This window comes from Callorhinus ursinus, unplaced genomic scaffold (assembly GCF_003265705.2).
Source record: "Callorhinus ursinus isolate GAN/ISIS: 27379988/994484 unplaced genomic scaffold, GSC_fseal_2.0 scaffold8, whole genome shotgun sequence".
NCBI lineage: Eukaryota > Metazoa > Chordata > Mammalia > Carnivora > Otariidae > Callorhinus > Callorhinus ursinus.
In genome coordinates, this window is record NW_027397070.1 from 59,594,393 (window position 1) to 59,606,563 (window position 12,171).

A 12,171-nucleotide genomic window follows, 5' to 3' on the forward strand; every position below is an offset into this window, starting at 1 on the left:
AATCTACTGGAAGACAGCGGAAGATGCTACTTTCACACATCAGGGACAGGGAAGTCTCTAATCTCCCTACCTTAATGGTGCAAGGAAGTGGTGGTGAAGGGGAGGCTAAAGAAGAATCCACCGCTTTCTGGGTCCAGATAATTACGGGAAAGAAATAGGAGAGAAGAAAAGAGGAAAGTGGGGTGTTTCTTGCTTGGTCTGACCTACTCCTGGGTGATTCTGCCTCCGGACTGGACAAAGTACACTGGGTGCAGAGGGATGTCCTTGTGCCCATCTTCCTGCACCATGTGGAGCCCTGAGAAGAGATGGCCTGCACCAGCGTGGGGCACAGCTTCATCAGCCCAGTGTGACAGCGTGCTCAAGCAGAGGGAGCAGGTAGTTAAGGAGGGGGAGGAGGTTGAGCTAAGAACCATGCACTTGCCTTGAGTTGGCTGTGGCCAGAGGAGGGGATCCCTTGCCAAGCCCACCAGACCAGAAAGCTGATGGAGGATGTGGCTAAAACTCAGAGTTTGCGCCTCATGGGAGCTGAGGTGAGACTAAGTCAGCGGGGAGTGTCACAGTGAGGTTTTTTTTAATTAAATAAAATAGAATAAAATAAAAAAGAATGGAGACCAGAGTGTATGGAGTGTAGCAAGAATTATACTATCTTCTGTATGGTCCATCAATGTATACAATGTCCATAGGTGCTTACTAGTATCTGTTTTTTTTTTTTTAAAGATTTATTTAAGAGACAGAGAGTGAGAGTGGTGGGGGAGGGGCAGAGGGACAGGGAGAGAGATTATCTCAAACAGACTCCCAATTGAGTGCAGAGCCCGATGTGGGGCTTAATCCCACAACCCTGAGATCATGACCTGAGCAGAAACCAAGAATTGGACACTTAACCGACTGAGCCACCCAGGCACCCTGACAATGTATTTGTATCTTCCTGTGGGTCTTTGAAAACCCCTGGATTAGATTATGTGTAATAAGAGTCACAGGCTTCAACTGCTAGTATAAAACAAGCAGCACCAGTGGGCAAGGGACACAGTCCCCAAGAGCAGAGGTCACCCACCTATGGAGCCTGAATCTGCTCGTCCTCGGGAAGAAATACAAGGGAGGAGCATGCTTGACACTCCTTCTCACACACACACCATCACAGGCAAAGGAGCGGGGACAACCTGAGCGAATGGGCAGTATTCTCCCAGGAAGACTAAGAATTACTGTAAGGGACTGTAATTATTATCCGACCGCACTAAGTTTTAAAATAGATAGGATCAAAAGTTATTATTCTTTTTTCTGATAATCAACAGGTGCGTGCTGGGAAAGAAGCTTCGCTGTAGAAAAAAAAGGAATAAACTGCATTTTCTCTATACGCTGGAGCTGCAGGATGGGCGAAACTGGTGTCCTTCCAACATGTGAATGCAGGAAGAAGGTGGTTGTGGTCAGGGGATCATAGGAACTAGGAACAATATAAACGGAGGCAGCGGAGCTGAAAGGGGCAAGGCGAGTCCGGGGTTCAGTTCCAGAGGCATTCCCTGAGCCCTAATGGGTAAGGCCAGGTCACAGAAGGTCTGGCCGGACACAGGAAGACAGACTTGGTAAGGGGAGCCACAGAAAGCCACCACACAGGTTCTCCGTCGCTGAGGGACTAACACCAATAACAACACAACAATACAAATCGCTACGGTAAGTTGCAACTATGTGCCAGGCTCTGTGCCAAGCGCTTCTCGGGGACCCTATGATTAACCTTCACAATAATCCGTTCAGGATTTCCACATTACTGAGTCTTCTTTCCATATCACCGGGTCTTAGGTCAAGGTCACACACAGCTCTACGTGGCAGAGGCACTTCCAGAGTGTTTTGGGGGAAGACAAGTCTTCAGGAGTACAGGGGAAGGAAAGAGAACAGGTGGCACAGAGCCCCTTCAAGGAGACCTGCGGTCTCCCAGGCGCGAGGCACCAGCACTCAAGAGGCGGAGACGTATACAAGGTGCATTTCCAAGAAAGCAGCAAGCAGCTCTGGTGATAAATGAGATACATGGATGGAAAGCAAGTAAGTGTCCAAGTGTTCCAACCTGGGAAACAGGATAATGCTGGTAACAGGAAAAACAACAAAATGAATGCCCTCGTTGAACATTTCTGCCTGAATGCTTAGACTCAGAACTGGCGCGACTTCTCCTGTTCCTGTTTGTTTGGACTTAAAAACCACTCTCCCAGGGTCTTCATTCATTCTGAAGTCCAGAGGACTATTAAAAATGATTATTCTTCTAAAATGTCTACATCTCTGACCCCGTGGAAGGAGCTAAAGAGTAGAGTGGTGGTAGGAGCTACTGATGCCCTGGCCACTTCCCTTTGGGGCCTGACATCCTAGTGCATGCCAGCCCAACCTCCCACTGCTGCTAACGGCATGAACAAGTCCCCACAAACGTTCTCTGGCTGAAGCCTGTTCTGCCAGCTTGCAAGAAGCAGAGCTCTGGGCTTAGATGAGAGGCCAGAGGGACCCCGCTCCACTCGGTGTGTATCAACCCATATGGGGTTTGTATAACTTAGGGGTAGGGGGGGCCCCAAGAAGGAGATACCAGACAGCCTGCTAACCTGACAAGGTAAGTCCCCTGTTTTTTATTCATAAAATAAAGGAGATGTCATTGTATTTGCCCCTCTGAGTTTGTTGGGCTGCTCCTATGAATTACAAAAGTGAACGTTGTCTAGGAAATCCCTTTCTGCGGATGCCACAACAGAAAGATGAAGTGCAATATTTGGGTAATTCAGGAAAGTCATATCCCTGTGGTAACAGCCTTTTGTTTACCAAGCAGGTGAATGTGCTCGGAGGTAGATGAAGGAAAATTCAAAAGACGAAGAGGAATTAGCATAGTCTCTGACAAGGGAACTAAAAAGTCCCTTGCATCCCTACTGGCCAGACGTGGGAACACAGAATGTCCAGGAGCAAAACCCTGTTTCTTGTCAAAGTCAGATCAAATATTCCCTACCCCACCCTGTGATTTTTTTCCCAGGAGGAGATTCCATTTGAGCATGGAAGGGTAAGTCATCAACCCTGGAACAGAAACAGTTGAACAGTTGTGAGGTAGCCAGCGGGGTGGAAAAAAAATGCCTGGAATTTGGGAGTCAGAACTGGCTGGCGACCAACAAGTATGTGGCCCTAGGAACACAGGGCCTCAGTTTCTTTATCTGTAAAATGGGACATTACTGCATATTTATCATTACTTAGTAGTAACACTGGTAGCGGTATATGAATACCAGATTATAAGAATCAATTAAAATCATATGGGGAGGCAGCTTTAAAAAAAAAGATTTTATTTATTTATTTATTTATTTGAGAAAGAGAGAGGGAGAGAAATAGCATAAGCAGGGGAAAGGGCAAAGGGAGAGGGAAAGGGAGGGAGAAGAAGTAGACTCCTCACTGAGCGCAGTGCCTGAGGCAGGGCTCTAACCAGGACACTGAGGTAAGACCTGAGCAGAAGTCAGATGCCCAACCCACTGAGCCACTCAGGCACCCTGGGGAGGCACCTTTTAAAGGAAAGCCTCTTACTAGTGTGATATGATTTTTCTGTTACCCAATACTGCTAAACTTGCCGAGAGCAACTTATTCCTTTTTCAAGAGACCACTATAAATGCTAAATCTAGCCCCACAAAACAGTATGACTACCTTAATTTAGAGATCTGTATTAACTAGTCATTAAACAGTAATTGTTTGAAAGGCTGCAAAAATGTTAACTGAATCAGAAAATATCAGGGTGTGAAGACATAACCTGAGATTATCTGAAATCTAACCTTGTATAATATACTTAAGTCCCCTCTTCAAGGAGAACCTGCCGTTATCCGAATCTTAAGAAAGGTACACAGCGCACACTCTGCGTAACAGCTTAAGTCCTACACTAGCGATTTCTGCCAGGTCCCAGTAACTGGACCGAATTCTTGAGTTAAAAAAAAAAGTCCCCAAGAACATCAGAATTTAAATGCTCACTCAGGAGGAATCACTGGTCTATTTTCATGAGTATGCCTTGGGACAGTTCCATGGGATTTCTGCGTACACGCTGATTCTCCTTTGAAATGCAGTGGGAGGAGGAATAAGAGCTTTCAACAGCCTACACAGGAAAAGCGTTCTTCCACGCAATTCAACAAATAAAAGTCAACCACAATCATTTTCTCTCCATCCACTACCACAGCCAACTATTTTGTGCTCATACTAGTTTCATCTTTGTAGAGGAAATATTTTCTTAAAAATAGAAAAAGTGCCCCAGGGCGCCGGACTGGCTCAGTGGGTAGAGCCTGCAATGCTTGATTTCAGGGTCGTGAGTTCAAGCCCCACTGTGAGTGCGGCGCCTACTTTAAAAAAAAAAAAGAAGGAAAGAAAGAAAGGAAAAGAAAAAGTTCCAGCACAAATTGTTGGAAGACCTGCAACTTCCTAGAACACTGATCATTCTAATTGCCATTTCCAACCCCACGCAGGTAACAGGGACTGCAAACCCCGCGGAAGTAATGGGTGATTGTAGAGAAGGGTCTGTCCTTCCTACTTGTACAAACAGCCCCACTACACATCCTCCAGGAATCGATGCAGGGAGGATGGCTGTGGCCACAAGGAGCACAATGCACTACAGTCTGCCTGAAGGGTCCACCAATTTCTCCTCACCTCCATAACCGTGCGCATGAGAATCGAGTGGTCATGAAAATCCACAGTGCAACTGAAGGGGATTTCTCTGTCCACCACCCCTAGCAATCTCGTAGCTCTGGGACGTGAGCGAGGAGGACCGAGCCCAACCCCAACACTGCCATTTCAGTCAATCGCACAAGAGAGGAGATAATGCGAATATACTTGATGATATTCAAATATCATCTGTGTGTTATCATTTTACTCAACACGCAAAACATGACTGAGTCTGCCAAGCAGATTATATAGCTTGGCAAACTTTCATTTCATGAACGACACGTAATATGAAATAATTTTCAGTGACAAATAGGATAACAGTGATATAACAGACCCCGAGGCAGCAACAGAATAAATCCATGTATTCTGGAATAATCATAACCAAGTACTCTCAAATATGTCTACGCAATATTCCCATAGCTTATAGGGAAAGGGGGCCCTGGTTTGTAAGTAACCCCTAAAAACATCCTTTCCCTTCCCTTATTAGAGACTGGTCCAGGGCTTTGCCATATTTATGGCCAGCCGAACCATTTGCTATAAGACACGCTGGCTTATTAAAGTATATTGCAGTACGCGCCTTTTTCCTACTCACTCTGAGCACAAGCGCCTCTTAAATTGTCAAGGCAAAAGTTCTCTCTTCAGCTAAGAGGTTCCGGGGGCTCTTTGCAAGCCATTCCCTTGGGCCTTCTTTAGAGAATATTTTGGACACTTTAAAAGCAGTGATTTTCAGACGGTTTCACAGAGGTAGTAGGGTTCTAGGGTGAGCCCCAGGCACAGCCCAGGGGAAGACATCAGGCTCTGAGCTCCTGGTTCTTGGTTCCCCCCAACAGCTCTGTTCCTATTCCACTCATGGATTAAGGCCTTGCATAAGATTCCATTCAGTGTTAAATATAAAACAAAAATGATGTCTTCAAAAATGTGTAAAAACCATTGCAACAAATCATTCCCTCCCTCAGACACTCTTACCCATCCCCCCGGGGCCGTTTCCTTCAAATGTAGGTTTCTGTACTTCTTTTCCTTTAAAGAAGCTCACCCTTGTTTTCTCTTCCAGAGTTTGAAACATACACAAATTAAAATAACTAAATGTGTTTATTGATGATATCCAAAAAGGAATCCAGAGTTTTGTGCAAGAAATCTCTTCAAGGTTGAGATTTGGTTTTCTCACATGGATTGTACACTGTATTTAGCACTGCCCCCCCATTTCCGATTCTCCCCCTACACCAATCTTTTGCCATCAGCAAAGTAGGGATATACCTGACATTCAGTCTTTATGAATTTTCTTCTGATAAGCAAAGAAAAGGATGAAGGTGCCTCTCTCCCTTTACCTCTCCATGAAACTGGCATTTGGTTGGTATTCTGAATGATTAGAAATTTGGCATAGCTATCAAAAAACACCAGCTTCAGTGAGTATGTGTAGATCTGACAACTGAAAATGAATTAGAATATTATTGAACATCTTGTTCATTTGGATTGGTAAAATAAATTGTACACAGTAAAATAATGACCAATTTTTCTAATCCCACAGTCAAAAATAAATAAACAGAAATGCCAAAGATTTGGAGTCGCTTTAGAAATTCTGAGCAAACTATTTGACAGACAATGGAGAAGGAAGGCAGATTCTAGAAACCAACAAATCCCATTCATTTCCTTCAGTTTGTAAAAACAAGCAACTGACTTGCTTCCTGCCAATGACCATACTTGTAGATAAGAAAGCTCCCTGCAGGAAATCCTTTGCTAAAAGAGAACCGTTGTGCCATTAAACACAACCTTTTTCACCAAACCCCAATCAGTTAAATATTTAACAACATGGGATCATGAAATATATATGCTGAATCAACCCAGCAGGTGACTGTTATACCGCTGTGTTTCTTCTAAAGTCCATACTTCCTATGGCATAGGAGCAGGATGTTATGTAAACATTAAAATACAGTCAGGATTCTTTCCACTTTCTCTCTTACCCCATGCAATTAGTTGATAAAAACAAAGAAAAATTTGCCGCTTTTCAAAAAGATAAAAGTGTTAATTAAGTAATATTTAAAACTGACCAATTTCAATTAAGATAAAGCAAGACAATGCTATAAATCATGATTGGAAGGAAGATATTACTAAATGAATATCAAGAATTTAGAATTTAAAGACTACCACTGACAAGATTAGAGAAACATAAGAAACACTTTGGCATTATATTTACAAGCTTCCACGTTGACCGTCCAAGTCAAAATTGAGGAGAGGGCCTCCTTGGTTATTTTTCACTCAGCAAAGGGAAAAGGGGGAGGGTCTCCAAACTTTTCTCCCTTCTTCCCCCTCCTCACTGAAACCATTACCAAGATATCGGAAAGAGTCACAACTCTGATTTTGAAAACTTAAAACTAAAAGCACTCTCCTCATCTACAAAAGAAGGGGAAACTTTTCTAAGTTAATCAAATACTAACTGCAGTTTTTGAAACAGTTTAGCTCTACTTGGTGGAGCTTTCCTCTCCCTGCTCAGCTATTGAGAACACCCTCCCCTGTACTTTGCAAATCACCAGCCAGTTGATTTGCCTTAGTTCAGGGTTCCAAAATGCCAGTTCTTTGAATTCAATTGCTACAGTTCAACTTTGAACCCTCTTGCAAACATAGACTCTTCATTATACCTCCCCCAAGTGACTCTTCAGCCACGGGCAACACTCCAGTCTTTACGGCTCTAAAGAGAGCTTCGTTCTAACAGTAGGACCTACAAATCAGTTTGATTCCACAATGAAGTGCTCAAATACCTTCTTGGCTTTCCCTTGCACAACTCAGAGGTAGCCAACCGTTAAGTAAGCACGTGTGCTCATCCTCGTTTTAAGGTTTTTTTTTTCCCCTCACATATGCTTAATAAAACATGGTTATGAAATCCGGAGACTGCATTTTTGGTTGTTGTTGTAAAATGACCTTGATTTGACAGGCATGGTCTCGGGTTTCAGCAGATGCTGTGGGAAAGCTTACAGAAGCCAACATGTTCTCCAGGCATCTGTGATGACATGCAGGTTTTTTTGGTTTTTTTTTTTAAGTGGTGGTTATGGTAGTGTATGTGTGTGTTGGGGGGGTTACTATTCTCGGTTTCCATGACAACCATGTCTCCACTCATCGGTTATTAGATACCATCCACTTCCTGTGTCTAAATTTTTAAGCCAATCAGAAAAGTGTTTATCCATTTAACAACTTCTGAAATAGTGCTTCTTTAATTGAAGGGCTGTAAGGCTCAAATAAAGATGTCCTGGGTCTTATATATATTTTTGTCTTATAGATACACAATTCCACAATATTTACTAATTTCTATTCTTATAAGGTGAAGAATGCCCCTTTTCTTGGACGTGAAATGCATTCTCCCAAACAGATGCCACAATTTCTTATCATAGTGTGCAAGTTGATTTTGATTGTTTGCTCTTCATTGCCTTTTTCTTTCACTGTTGCAGACTTAAATTTAGTGCATGAAACATGTTAATGCACAGGACACTTAAATGATCAAAGTAAAGATCCAGCTAGACATCCATCTGCTGATGGTGCTGTTTAAATATTCGGGTCAAAAACCGCCTAGGAAAAATTATTCTAAGTTTAACAACTTTGCATCGTACAGCTCCTGAGGAGAAATCATGGAGAATGTACTGTAAAGTGATATGTCTATAAATGTAAGCTAGTAGCTGACGTCTGCAAAGAAATTTGTCACCAAAATGGCCTACGTTATCCGGTTAGAAACAACAACGAAAAATTAAACATAAAGGTTCTCTCACGAAAATTGCACCCGAAATTAAAAAGCAACCTTGCAGGAATCTGCACACTGAGAAGGCTAATCTGAAAATTACAGCAGGATTTTAAAAGAAGGTTTGGGGTGGCTGTTTTCCTAAGTCTCAATCTAGCTGACCAATCAGCGTGAGAGTTGAAGTGGTTTGTAGGCATCTGTGCAGTCTTCCGCTCTGCACTCTGAGCTGCTCTCCCCTCTCAAGGCAGAGCTGGTGATCAATGAAAAACAGGGAACAAAAGGAATATAATAGGATGTCTTCCTTAGCTAAGGAAAATGATAGTCTTTCTCCTCAATGAGCCAGTAGCACCCGGCCTACGACAGCTCCACATGGGAGCTCCCAGCAGACCAGTCCACGGGAGGCACATTTTACATTTGCAATCATATGTCCCAACTGCTAGCGAATGTGTCACCTTAAGCACATCCTGTGACAGAGGGCTCCCCGAGCCCCACGGATTGAAACTCATAAATTAAGTAAATTAATAATCCCGCAATTAAAAGCTGCCGAGAAAGATTGCCTTGCCCTTCCCCAAATGTCATCCCAGGAGTATAAACAAAGCATGAAAAATAGTCTCTTCAGCCTCCCAGCCAGGAATCATGGTTTTTCTCCTCAAAGCAACGCTTCTCCGAAAAGAGAAATATTCTTGCTTCCCCCAAAGGAAACTCTCATCTGTAGATGTCATATTAGGATAACCAGTTACAGTGCTGGAAAAGAGGTTGAAACTGCCCACAGCTTTGACACTGTTTATAATTGATAGCAAAACAGTTGCGACAGCAAGGCTGTAAACTCTGCCCGAGCCAAACTCCACATTTAACACGTTAGTTCCTTGAACATAAAAGTAACGCCTGGGGAGCCCACAGAAGTAAAGCCCTAGGAAGTAATTAACAGAATTACATCAATTATTTGATAATTTCTTAAAATTATTCATTTGTCTTCTATTTTAAAAGAAAATTTTTTAAACAGCTATTCACAAATTCCTGAGAAACTTTTTTTTTTTAATGAACTTACTTTTGAGTCAAAACTAATGAAAATATTCAACTTGCTATCCCTGGATCTTTCCCATTTGGGCTGCACGCTATAAATCAATCTGAAACCAGGTGGAAATATGGGGGCGGGCACCTTAAAAAAATCAAAGGGTGCCCCAAAATGCAGCAGCCAGAACAGTGAGGGCTTCTCGTGACAATGCTGAGCCAGAGCAGAAGCTCAGGACGCAGGAAATAAGCCCCATTTTCGTTACCTTCGATCGCCGGCCCCCCCCCCCCCCGCTGCTTCTCGCGGGCCGCATTGGGGGGCTGAGGCGGCGCTGGACTCGCCGGTGGCCCCGCCGCCGGGTCGCGCCGTCTCCCGGCCAAGCTGCAGCCGATCGCGGCCGGAACCCCGGCTCCAGCCCCGGCGCCCGCCCGGGGTCGGCGGCGCGGCTCCCACCCGGGCCCGGAGCCCCGCTGGGTCCTAGTGCGCGCCGCGCGCCCGCCCGCCCGCGGCCGGGTCTGCCGCCCGCACATACGGCAGGCAGCTCGGGAGCACCGGGAGTCCCCCGCGAAACAGAAAAACCCGCCGGCCCCTTTCAAAACCAGACACCGTGTGTGCGGATGAACGGGCGCTCGTGTCAAATCCTGGCGTAAGATGTTAAAAGAAACACGCCGGCTACAACTGAACTCACTGGAGGCGGATGTTAGTATCTGCAGCCCCAGTGTAAAGCATAGGGCAATAACTGGTTTCCGTACGTTTGCCTGATGCACTTGTGATTCGGTACCTTCACAGATGGTAAGAGGCAGTGTGGGGATCCATAAGACAGATTTCAAAAATATAAGGCAAAAAAAAAAAAAGACTGAAAATTGGTGTGTTTATAGCAGTATTTTACAGTCTTCCAATTTTTTGTTGTCTAACAGGTCCTCCTTGCACTTTGCTTTCTCTTACTTTATCGTATGCTATTTTAAATAACAAAGGCCCATATGGCTAAACACGTAGTCATTTGATTTTCAAAAGACCTCAAAAATTGCATCAAAATATGCACTCATGTATCTCCTAAGAAATCAATGAGAAAGAATTAATGGTAGCATATGGTGTGCCTCATAGAGAAAACTTAATTACAAATTAAAACAAATGTGAAAATTCACAAATTCAGTAAACTGAAAGTAAATTATCGTCCTAGATGTATACACAAATCAGCTTATGAACAATTAGGAAAATGTAAGTTCTAGGTTTCTCTTTTAACTGCAGAAAGGGTGTTACATGAAACCCTATAACAGATTCCCCTCATTGTCCCCAAAAGAGCTTTCAGCGACCTCTTAGCACGCTCATTTACTGCAGCCCACCTGGAAGGCAACATTTAAACTTGCAAGTGCTCATTTAAGAGGACAATTCTATTAGCCCTTAATTCAAAATAAAAGTGCTTTAGTTTGAAGGGCCTGTTTGAAAGGCTTCAGGACTGGGAGCTTGCTTTCAGTCATTGATATCACCAAGTTTGAAGGTCACAATTCTGTAAAACTGCTAATAACAACGGTGCTGTGGTTTGACACCAAAAGGAAAATCAAATACGTGTTTTCTGAGTTCTATTTCTGGAGCAGAAAAAGTCCCTTTGAAAATTACTCGTGCCCACCTCCTTCCTTCCCAATTAGAGCAAATAAATGTAATGGAAGATTTTTAGTATTAATTAAACATCAAAGACACCTTTTCTGCTGCCTTATGTCCATGCAAAAAAATAGTTGTAATACGTTACACTTGTAGATCCTCAAAGTACTTGCACAACATCGCAGATGATCTTTACCACACCTCTGTGATAAAATAGACATTTTAATCCCCGATTTTCAATTGAGACAATGGAAGTCCTGAAGGATAAAGCGACTTGTCTGAAATCACACAGCTGGTATGTGGAGGAGCTGGGGTCTCAAACTCAGTCCCCAACATTTCTAACAACCTCTGCTTTCCCAAGTGCGCCACCTGCCCTCCCAATGATTTCCCCATTAAGCACTGCCGTAAAGGAAGTATCGGAAACCAAAATGCAAAGGAGGTTTCTGCAGCCACCATTTCTTACCTGTATTAGAAGAGCAATTAACCAGAATGGAAACAAGAGGGTAGTTGAAAATATTTTAGTCTCTGCTAAATGAGAACGCTGGCTGGTCAGATTTCTGTCCCGTGGCTGTCCAGGGCACCCTGTCCAGGGCAGGCAGAAAACTGGAAAACTCCGGGGCTGAGAAAAGCTCCCACGACCTAGGCACCTTTGTTTCTTATCAGAGACTGAGATCCGCTTGGCACACAGAGGAGTGAGGTTCTCGCAAGTGGAACTTGGTTTTCTATGTGCAGTCTCGGCACTGACCGTCCTCGAAAAATCCTGGACCTCAGGTGTCTCAGAGACCAGGTGTCCTAATAGTGAGATCGAATGCGTCCTGGCCCAGACCTGGTGACACCCGGGTGTGACTTCTCTACCCCTCCTGCACCCATGGGAAAGCCACATTCAGTTCCGTTTGTGGCGGTCCACTGCCTCCTCCCCTCGGCTGCAAGGAAATGTAACTTCTCTGATGATGTGTCCCACCCACTTAAATACCAGCAGGTGAGGGCTGGGTGACATTTAGCTGAAAAGACAGAGGCATTTTATTCTGAAAAATTATGCATTCCTTTCCTTGGGCAGCTCCTGAGGAAGAGGCTGGGCATAGCAGCATCGTTGGAAGATGCAGATGACCTTCTTGAGCAACAACTCGGAAGGATTAATGTAAAACTTACTTACTTACTTGATGAATTAATTAGATCCCTTTGTTGAAAATTGGTCTAA

At 43.9% G+C, this 12,171-nt stretch overlaps 1 protein-coding gene across 4 annotated transcripts in view; it reads right to left on the minus strand.

The window, feature by feature from the left end:
- FOXN3 (forkhead box N3) overlaps window positions 1-11,795 on the minus strand; it is a 392,989-nt gene extending 381,194 nt beyond the window's left edge. For 2 of the 4 annotated variants that reach the window (XM_025869488.2, XM_025869484.2), the window contains exon 1: window positions 11,437-11,795. The gene's annotated coding sequence lies outside the window, so the exon portion shown is untranslated. Of the gene's footprint in view, window positions 1-9,639; window positions 9,782-11,436 lie in introns of those variants that run through there. The other 2 variants (XM_073895731.1, XM_073895733.1) reach the window with 2 other exon arrangements.
- Window positions 11,796-12,171: the final 376 nt, after the last annotated feature.